The sequence below is a fragment of the Balaenoptera ricei genome, chromosome 4 (genome assembly GCF_028023285.1).
Source record: "Balaenoptera ricei isolate mBalRic1 chromosome 4, mBalRic1.hap2, whole genome shotgun sequence".
NCBI lineage: Eukaryota > Metazoa > Chordata > Mammalia > Artiodactyla > Balaenopteridae > Balaenoptera > Balaenoptera ricei.
Genome location: NC_082642.1, coordinates 114794186 through 114805157, shown reverse-complemented (window position 1 = coordinate 114805157; position 10972 = coordinate 114794186). Strand labels below are relative to the sequence as shown.

Genomic DNA, 10972 nt, shown 5'->3' with positions numbered 1-10972 from the left:
GTGAGTGGCGGTGCTGGGTGTGGGATTGTGTTGAATTTTGGTGGTTCACTTTTATAGGCTTGATGGTGTTTCTGATTTATTTAGGAGGGATTTTGGATATGTTTGGTTATATGATGGCTATGGCCACTGAGCAGTATCCTGAAGTTTGGGTTCCTAATAAAATTGTTTTGGGGACACTTCTTTCAGGATTGGTAATAGCGTTTTTAATGGTGCTGTATGTTTTAAAGGATGAAGAGGTGGAGGTTGTGTTTAATGGGCTGGGAAACTGGGTTATTTATGACACTGGTGATTCTGGTTTTTTTAGCAAGGAAGCTATGGGGCTTGCAGCATTATATGGTTATGGTACCTGGTTGGTAATTCTTACTGGCTGGTCGCTGTTTATTGGTGTTGTAGTTATTACGGAGACTACTTGTGGTAATTAAATAAAAGCATGCTAAAGATGAGGGTAATAAGGAACGATAGGAAATATAGTTTGATAAGGCCTTTTTGGCTTGAGACTAGCATGGAGAGCTTTAATTGGATAAGGGATGTGGTTTTTGGTAAAATCTTTTTTAGTCAGATTAAGTCTAAGAGAGAGGATGCTGATTTTTGGCTTATTGATAGGTCTAGGTAGGGAGGTAAATGGTGCATGATAATGGGGAAATATCCTAAAAGACTAGAGAACTTGAGGGTATTTGAAGGGTAAATAAATTTTAAGTTTTGTGTGTTAAGATTAATTTCAAGTGCTAGTACAAAGCCCAGGATGGTCACTGTAAGGGCAGTTAATTTTAGGTATAGGGGCATGGTTTTTAGGGGGACCTTTGTTGGGGAGATGTTGCTGGAGATAATAAACCTGGCAAAGACACTTCCAATTAATAGGCGTTTGATGGAGTTAATTAGGAGTGGGTTGTTTTCATTGATTGAGGTTAAGGGAGAGAAGGGAGGTTGTCCTAGCCGTGCGAAGAAGATAATGCGAGCACTATAGACAGCCGTGAGGGAGGTGGCAACTAGTGTTATTCGCAGGGCTCAGGCATTGGTACAAGACGTGTTAGCAGTTTCGATGATCAGGTCTCTAGAATAGAAGCCGGTGAGGAAAGGCATTCCTGTCAGTGCTAAACTTCCAATAATAGGGGCTGTTGTGGTGAAAGGTAGAGCTTTGAATAGGCCTCCTATTTTTCGAATATCTTGTTCGTCATTCAGGCTGTGAATAATAGATCTGGAGCATATGAATAGCAGGCCTTAAAAAAAGCATGTGTGCAGATGTGCAAGAACGCTAGATAGGGTTGGTTGATGCCAATTGTTAGCATTATTAGGCCTAATTAGCTTGAAGTGGAGAAAGCGACCATTTTTTTAATGTCGTTTTGGGTGAGGGCACATATTGCTGTGAATAGGGTGGTAAGGGCTCCTAAGCATAGTGTTATGGTTTGAATAAGTTCGTTGTTTTCTGTTAAAGGGTAAAATCTAATAAGCAAGAAGATTCCTGCTACAACTATTGTGCTTGAGTGGAGAAGGCTGATACAGGAGTAGGGCCTTCTATTGCTGAGGGGATTTAGGGGTGAAGTCCAAATTGGGCTGATTTTCCAGCTGCAGCTAGTACGAGTCCTATGAGGGGGAGATTTGAGTGATTTAAGTCTAGTATAAAAATGTGTTGCAGGTCTCATGTGTTTAGGTTAAACAGGAGTCATGCTATTGATACAATAAATGCAATATCCCCAATGCGGTTATATAGGATTGCCTGGAGAGCAACTCTGTTTGCGTCTGTTCGCCCATCTCACCACCCAATGAGCAGGAAGGATATAATTCCAACTCCCTCTCACCCAGTAAAAAGTTGGAAGAGGTTGTTGGCAGTAACAAGAATTAGCATGGTGATGAGGAAGAGGAGTAGATATTTGAAGAACTGGTTAATGTAGGGATCTGAGTGTGTGCATCATATTGAGAACTCCATAATGGACCATGTGACAAATAATGCTACTGGTACGAATATTATTGAGAAGTAATCTATTTTGCAGCTAAGTGTTAATTTAAGGGTTTGAACAGTGATCCAACGTCAGTTTGAAATAACTATATCTTGGCCTGTGTGGACAAATATTATTCTTGGAATTAGGCTGGTAATGAAAGCACATGAGACAGTACTTTTTACATATGATGAATATTTTTTGCTTTTGTAAAGATCTGTATTAGTTACTATAATTGGGATTGTTAGTATAAGCAGTGTGACCAGAGTGAAAGAGGAAAATAGGTTTGTTACTCTTACTTGGAGTTGCACCAATTTTTTGGTTCCTAAGACCAACGGATAACTACTATCCTTTAAAAGCTTGAAAAAGCCATACTGTTAGGCATGGGAGCATGAATTAGCAGTTCTTGCATACTTTCTCGGTAAATAAGAAGTTTCAGTCTTCTGTTACAAGATTCACAATCTAGTGTTTTTTTTAAACTATATTTACAATACAGGGGGCCTAGGATAATTTTGGGGTTTAGTGACAAGAGTAGGAGGGATAAAACATGAAGGGCTACAAGGGCATTTTCTCGTGTGAAAGAGGGTGTAATGTTATTAATATGGTGTGTGTATTTACCACATTGTGTTGTAATTAATATATATAGATAGTATAAGGCTGTAATTACAATGTTGGCTCCTATTAAGATAATGGTAAAATTTGATCACAAGAAGGACGATATAACCACAAACAACTCTCCAACCAGACTAATAGCTGGGGAAAAGGCTAAGTTTGTTAGGCTTGCTAGCAGTCATCAAGTGGCTGTTACTGGGAGGAAGGTTTGTAGGCCTTGGACTAAGATTATTGCTCAGCTATGGACTCATGCGTGATTTGAGTTTGCTAGGCAGAGTAGCATAGATGATGTGAGGCCGTGGGCGATTATTAAAGCAGTGACTCCTATATAACTTCAAGGCGTCTGGATAAGAATAGCTGCAATGAAAAGCGCTATATGGCTGATGGAAGAATATGTGATAAGTGATTTTAGGTCTGTTTGGTGCAGATTGAACTGGTTATGATTATTCCTCATAGGGAAAGCATAAGAAAGGGATATGCTATGCATTCTGTCAGCGGGTTGAGTATTGCTGTAATTTGCAGTGTGCAGTAGCCCCCAAGTTTTAGTAATATGCTGCAAGGACAATAGAGCCTGCAATGGGGGCTTCTACATGTGCTTTGGGTAGTCAAAGGTGGAGGCCATAGAGGGGTATTTTTAACATAAAAGCTATTATGCAGGCTAGTCATATGAAAGCGTTAGATCAGGAATTGGGTAGTGCTTGGGTTCAATATTGGAGTACTAAGAAATTTAGAGAGCCTGTAGTGTTTTGGATATACACTAATGCTACTAGAAGTGGGAGTGGCCCGACTAGTGTGTAGAATAAAAAGTAGAGTCCTGCATTAAGGTGTTCTGTCTGGTTACCTCATCGAGTGATGATAATGAGTATAGGAACTAGTGTAGCCTCGAATATAATGTAAAATAAAATTAGTGCTGTGGCTGTAAATGTTATGATTAAAAATGTTTGTAATATGATTAGTATAGTGATATATAGTTTTTTGGGGGTCAGTGACTCTTTGAGCAGGTGAGATTGGCTGGCTATTAATATTAGTGGTAGGAGTCATATCGTTAAGATCAATAGTGGTGTAGATAAGGAGTTGGAAAAGAATATTAATGAGAAATTAAGGCTATTATCATTAAGCTGATTAAGGAGAAGCAGGCTTGTGAGGCTAATGAGTAGGCTATGGGCTGTAGAGTTAATTCAAATTATATTATTTTTTGATAACCAAGTCAGGGGTACTAATATAATCATAGAGACAATAAATTTTAACATTGGAGGAGGCTAAGGTTTTGTACATAGTCGGTGCCATATGTGTTTGATACTATTACTAGTAAGGATAATCTGAGTGTGGCCTCGCAGGCTGTGAACACTAACAGGATGATTGGTATTGTGCTGGCTAAAGTGAAGTGTGAATTTAGGATCATTAGGGTTGCCATGAGGAATAGTGATAATATTATGCCTTCTAGACATAATAGTGAGGATATTAAGTGGGATCGATATATTAGCAGTCCTATAAGAGATACTGTGAAAGCTATAATAATATGTATATATACTAAAGGCACTTGGTAATTATGAATTTAGTCATGATCTAATGAGTCGAAATCATTTGTTTTAAACTAAATACCATATTCAATTTATTCTAGGGCCTTTTGAGTTCATTCATAGGCCAGGCTAATTGCCAATAATGAGATTAGGAGCAGGGCTATGGTGAGTACTGGTTTTAGATTATTTGTTTGAGGTGCTCAGGGGAAAGGCAGTAGAAGGGGAATCTCTAGGTCGAAGAGAAGAAATGTGATTGCTACTAGGAAGAATTTTATAGAAAAAGGCAAGCGGGCTGATCCTATGGGGTCAAATCCACATTCATTAGGCCTTGTTTTTTCTGTATAAATATTCAGCTTGAGGAGTCAGAAAGCGATGAGTACGAGCAATGAGGCCAGTGCTGTGTTTGTCAATAGGGCCAGTATTAAGTTTATTATTCTTTTTCGGGTTATACCGAAGCTGATTGGAAGTCCACTGTACTAATTAATACTAAAAGTATTATGAGCCTCATCAATAGATAGATACATAAAGGAATAGTCATACATCATCTACAAAATGCCAGTATCAAGCAGCGGCTTCAAAGCCGAAGTGATGGTTGGACGTGAAGTGATATGTTGATAGGCGTAGGAAACAGATAATGAGGAAGGTGGACCCAGTAATTACGTGCAGTCCGTGGAATCCTGTGGCTATGAAGAAAGTTGATTCGTATACTCTGTCTGAAATTGTAAAGGGTGTTTCATAGTACTCTGAGGCTTGCAGGAGCGTAAAATATATGCCTAGGGCGATTGTAATAAAAAGGGCTTGGAGTACATGCTTGCGGTTTCCCTCCATTAGGCTGTGGTAGGCTCAAGTAGTAGATCCACCAGAGGCTAGTAGCACGGAAGTGTTAAGGAGCGGTACTTCTGGTGGATTTAGAGGGCGAATGCCTGTTGGCGGCCAGCACCCGCCTAATTCAGGTGTAGGGGCGAGGCTTGAGTGGTAGAAGGCTCAAAAGAAGCCGGTAAAAAAGAGGACTTCTGAGATAATAGGATTATCCCATCTCGAAGTCCTTTTTTTCCCTGGCAGCGGGAGAAGTAGATTGAAGCCAGTTGACCAGGGTATTTAGCTGTTAACTAAAAATTCCTGGGAGATGTATCCCTCCAGTCTAGGGAGGATTTAGCTTAATTAAAGTGTTTGATTTGCATTCAGTTGGTGTAGGATATAGTCTTGCAATCCTTATTAGGCAGGAATTTAGTAAATTATACTTGCTTAGGGCTTTGAAGGCCCTTGGTTTGGTTTAATCTAAATTCCTATTCCAATACTGATAGTATTGGTGTGAGGGGTAGGAGTATAGTGCATATTATGATCATGGTTGGTAGGAGGGTTATTTGCTTTGTAGAGTCAAATTGCCATTTTATTTTTGTGTTGTTTGTGGAGGGGAACATGATCAGTGCTGTGAAGTGAGTCGCATGTAGAAATACAAGTTAAGTAGTGCTGCGATGGCTATTAGTGTGGGCAAAATAATGTGGGTTTTTTTGTCATTTCTTGGATGATTATTGATTTGGGTATGAGCCCTGATCGTGGCGGGAGTCCTCCTATTGATAGCAGGGTAACTAGGGTAAGGGTTGTGATAATAGGTATTTTGTTTCCTGCGTGTAATGGTGATAATGTAGTGGTAGCTGAGCTGTGAATGAATAATATAAATACAGTGAAAGTTATTATAATGTAGATTACTAGGTTTAGATTTGTTATAGTTGGGTTATAGTAAGTATGATAAATACAATATATTTATAACAAATAATAAATAAATATCTTTTAAAAATTACATTTTATAAATAGTTCTGCCTTGTAGAAGCACATTTAAATTTTATATAACTTGTGTATTAATCCTATATCCAGCGTGACTTTGCTGAACTTCCTTATCAGTTTTAATAGTTTGACAATAAAATTCACCAACATTTTTAATGTAGAAAGTAAAATTATTTGCAAGTACTCCATTGAAAGAAGTGATAATACTACTCATTTTGGACTTGAAAGGGAATTCTCTCAAGATTATGTGTTATCATTAATGTTATCATTAATTTTTTGTTAGCTACCTTATATCAGAAGTTCTATTTCCCTATAACCAGTGATTCTCTGATGCATAAGAGAGCATCAGAATCAGAGCGCTGGGCTCTACCCCTGGAGTTTCTGATTCAGTGGTTCTGTGGAGGAGCCTGAATATTTGCTTTTTTAACAAGTTTCTAGGTGATGGTGATGCTGTTAGTCAGGGGACCACAATCTGAGGACCACTGCCGGTGCTCTATGCTAAACTTTGGTCTCTATCATTTGAATTGTATACGTCTGGTGAGATGGTTCTTATTTGTTCCCAAACTTGCTTATTTCAGTTTTATTGTGGTCCTCGGTATTTTATTGTGGTCCTTTGCTGATGGCTAATGCCTGCAAACAGTTTTGTAAATATTTCTCCAGCTTTTATAGTTGTTGAGTTGATTCTTTTTGTATCTTGCCATTCTTTGTTCGTGGTATATTTCTCCCAGTATTTTACTATGAAAAATTTCAAACAGATAAGAAGTCACTTTACATTGAACACCTGTATAACCACCAGCTATATTCTACTATGAACATTTTACGACACTTGATGTACACATATTTGTCCATCTGGCCACCTCTATATCCATTTATCACTACATCTTATTTTCGTATGCTTTTGTGTCCTTTTGTCTACATCTTCAATTCTAGTTTTTTTTTTTCTCTTTAATCATCTTAACAATTTACTTCAGAATCTCTGTCAGGTCATTCTATCTTCCGCTATTATTGGGATTTGAAATCTCCTGTTGTATATGCTGTCCGATTCCTGGTAGATTGTTTCCTGTTATTTTATAATTGTACTGTAAACTCATTTTCATTCTCATAGGAATCCTGTGCAGCCTAGGTTGAAACCATGTCCTATCAGGGAATTTTTATGTTTTTTTGATCCCATGACTCTTAGCAGAAGTATTCCTGGTGTAAGAGCGATTTCTATGGTGATTTCTCGTCCAAACCAGACAACGTTTGGTACAGCCCCAATGCAGGGAAATTTTCTGCTAGCCCCTCAAAATCCAAACTAAAGTAAACTTCCTTACATTCTCCCTGTGCCCGGAGGCTCTTCTTTTCCTTTTTCTTTTTAACCTTTTCATTGAGTGCAGGCCCTTCAGGTTCCAACTTATGTTGGTGATCTCAGTTCCAACTCCTTGCGTTTCTGAATTCTGGTGTCTCTGCTACTGTTTCAATCTGTGTTAAAATCCAAGATTAGCACATCCCCTAGAGTAGCTACACCTCAGCTCATGTGCATGGTATTTATTTCTCTTTTTTTGGTTTCCCTGTCGTTTCTGGTTTTCCAGTGCATTTAAAGAATGTCTGTTATGAAATACTCCTACATGTTCTCTGCTTCTTGAATTTTTGGCAAACAGAAGTCTACTTTTACTTCATTCACTTGGATTTTATTTCTGTGTGTATTCTGAGGAGGTTCCTATTTCTGTTTCTTATTGTTTATTTACCTATACTGACCAGTCTTAATTGTGTGTTCTTTTGTATTCTTCTAATGGAAATCACTTTTATTTAAAATTCACCAGTGGAATTTCCTCTCCATTTTAAAACTTACATGTTATTATAACCTAAGAGAAATTATGAATCATGTTGAGTATATATGTTCAGGAAAACCCCTTAGCTCACTTGCTGGTTGAATGGATTCTCTCTCTTCTCTCTGTAAAGCACAGTGACTGAGGCTCATGGCGCAGCAAACACTCATGACCAGAAGACTATTTTATTCTCCAAGCCATATTGGTACTATTGTTCCCATCAGTTGTGTCACAGACGTATCAAGAATCAGTTTTGTTGCTGCCTTATGTTACTTAATATTTTAATGTTATTTTAAATGGTTTTATTTTAAAATTTTTAATGCATTCAAATATATAACTGAGTAAAACATGAGTGGAAAACAAAGTTATTTCTATCAAAACTAAGTTCAGTTCTCTGATTAAGGCATGATAATCTGTGGTTCTAAATGAAATTTTCTTTGTAAATGAGGTATAGATAAGAAATTTATAAATGATTAGGAAAATATTCTCAAAATCTTAAGACTTACGCACCAACATTAATTTGCAAATGTGTTAAATGTTCACTTTACTTTAAAGAAGTCAGAGTTAGAAATTAGAGATGTTGTATTAGGAATGATGGTCTTTATACAACATGGACAACTACGGAACACTCCGATAAAAAGATATTTACATGTATTAAGTTAAAATATGATCTTTAAACAATATATCATTTAAAAAATATCCCTCACATTAAATGACTTTTTTACTAACCAATTACTGGTCCTTATTGCATAAGGTAAGAGGACTTCTACTTTATTTGATTTTGTTATTACTGCTATCCAATTTTCTTACTGTCTGAAGTGTTACTAAAATATTTATATTTACATATGTTTATTTGAAACTGGGTCCAAGAGAATAGACAGGAAGCAATAAAACAGATTGTTCAAAATAAAATGAAATACTTAAACAAAAATTTAGCAAGTTAAGATTAAAAAAATAAGGAACGCCAGGAAGTATAGTGCATGAGAGGTCTCTGACTTCTAGCCTGCCCCCATCCTTGGGATAAAGTCCTTGCTTAACATGGTCTGAAAGGACACATGCACCCTAATGTTCATTGCAGCACTGTTTACAGTAGCCAAGACATAGAAGCAACATAAATGTTCATCGACAGAGGAATGGATAAAGAAGATGTGGTACATATATACAATAGAATATTACTCAGCTGTTAAAAAGAATGAAATAATGCCATTTACAGCAACATGGATGGACCTAGAGATTGTCACATTGAGTCAAGTAAGTCAGACAGAGAAGGAGAAATACCGTATGATATCGCTTATATACGGAATCTAAAAAAAATGATACAGATGAACTTATTTACGAAACAGAAACAGACTCACAGACTTAGAGTACGAACTTATGATTACCAGGGAGGAAGTGTTGGGGGGAGGGATAGTTAGGGAGTTTGGGATTGCCACGTATACACTGCTTTATTGAAAAAGGATAACCAACAAGGACCTACTGTATAGCACAGGGAACTCTGCTCAGTATTCTGTAACAACCTAAATGGGAAAAGAATTTGAAAAGAATAGATACATGTATATGTATAACTGAATCACTTTGCTGTACACCTGAAAGTATCACAACATTGTTAATCAACTATACTCCAATATAAAATAAAAAGTTTAAAAAAATAAAAAGAAATCAAAACACTGAAAAAAAAATAGTCCTTGCTTATGGTAACTATGGTTTGTGCCACGTGACCTCACAACCCTTGGGAAAGCTGAGGATGGGAGACATGACCCAAAGATATAGGCAATAGACCTATATATAAAGGTGGTCAGAGCCCCAGTAAGTCTGTCCTGGTAACTAACACATTCAAACTGATCCTCTAAGCAGAGGTAAGTCAAAAGTAGAATAGCTCAGAAAAATTAAAGAAGGTAATATATTATTTTGGGTAATAATATTACCCAAGAAGGCAATAATAACCAGCTCAAATCAATAAAAGATATGAAACAGAGAAAAGGAGTGTAGAGACAGGTTAATTTACATGGAAGATAAAGAAACAAGCAGAGGAAGAAGCAGGGCTGTAAGGGTGAGTCCTGGGCACAGGAGATGTGCATTCACGCTGGCTTCCCAGAGATGCTCTCTCACTTCTCCAGCTTTTGTGGATCCCGAACTGTGAAGATGCAGTTGTAATCATTGTAATGATGTCCCAGTTCTCCTTAAAGCCTTAGAGACCAGGTTCCGTCCTTTCTTACTTCTCCTTTTATCCCAACTATAAACCCCACCCGGAACCTGAGTATATGTGCCGCTTGCTTGTTGAGTGAGTCTAAATAATATAAGTGGAAAGGGAACTAATTTATAATTCTAGTATCTTCAACAGCTAATATTCTTGAAGGCCGGGACCATACGTCTACCAGATTTTGGCATGCTAATAAGGCAACAGAATAAAAACAGCTTTAGTGAGTTTATCTGCACAAATTTGCTCATTTAGAACGCTATCTTAGCCAAGAGGCTTTCCAATATGTTGGTATAACTTATCTCATATCTTTGCATGGAGTACTGTGTGAATTAAAGGCTGTAAAACATTGGATTGGGAGTCAGGAAACCTTGATCATAATCAGAATTCAACCGTTGCAAGGAGTTGGTGACTTTGGAGGAACCATCCAGAATCTCTCGGCCTCAGTTTCTTTATCTGTGGGGCTCATGTGCTTTGATTTAAGGTAATTGTAAAATTCAAATTAGAGAATAAATGTGAAAGTACTTTGTAAATTTGATATGCCATACAAATATAGGTGATAAAGCTTTAGAATCTCAGAGTTGGAAGGGACTTTGCAGTACCTCAGATCCAGACTTTACCCGATTTAGAATAATTTTTAATGCTTTTAATCTTTTGTATTTCTTTATCCCCCTGACTTCCATACTTGTTTCATTTACATAGGAATAATATTTTAACACATCTTGTTCAAATAAATTTCCTGATATTCCTAAAACAACATTGGAAACAAAGACTACATTTTTTTTTCTCGAGTTAACCACTAAGTGCAGAGGGAAGAAGGAAAAGATTCACTCTCATACTCTGTGAATCCTAGGTTATTGACAGAAAGCTTAGAAATCGTTTGAGGGTGCGACCAGACCTGTTCACATCGGACGGGACATGGGCTGTGCAGAACCCTAAAGGGGTGGAGTCACATCGGCATTTCTCCTCCACTCAGAGCCCCTCCCTCAGCTCCTAGGCTGCCTCGCATCTGTGCTCTGTGGAAGCAACACACTTGTAATTGCGACCTTTCCTCCCCAGTTCTTGTCTTTAAAACATATGTGTCCTCTGGGCTCTGCCAAAAATAACCAGAGTCAA

The 10972-nt window shown here is 37.6% G+C and overlaps 1 pseudogene; it reads right to left on the bottom strand.

Moving 5' to 3' along the window:
* Nucleotides 1-405: 405 nt before the first annotated feature.
* LOC132364408 (NADH-ubiquinone oxidoreductase chain 5-like) lies at nt 406-4894 on the bottom strand (annotated as a pseudogene).
* Nucleotides 4895-10972: the final 6078 nt, after the last annotated feature.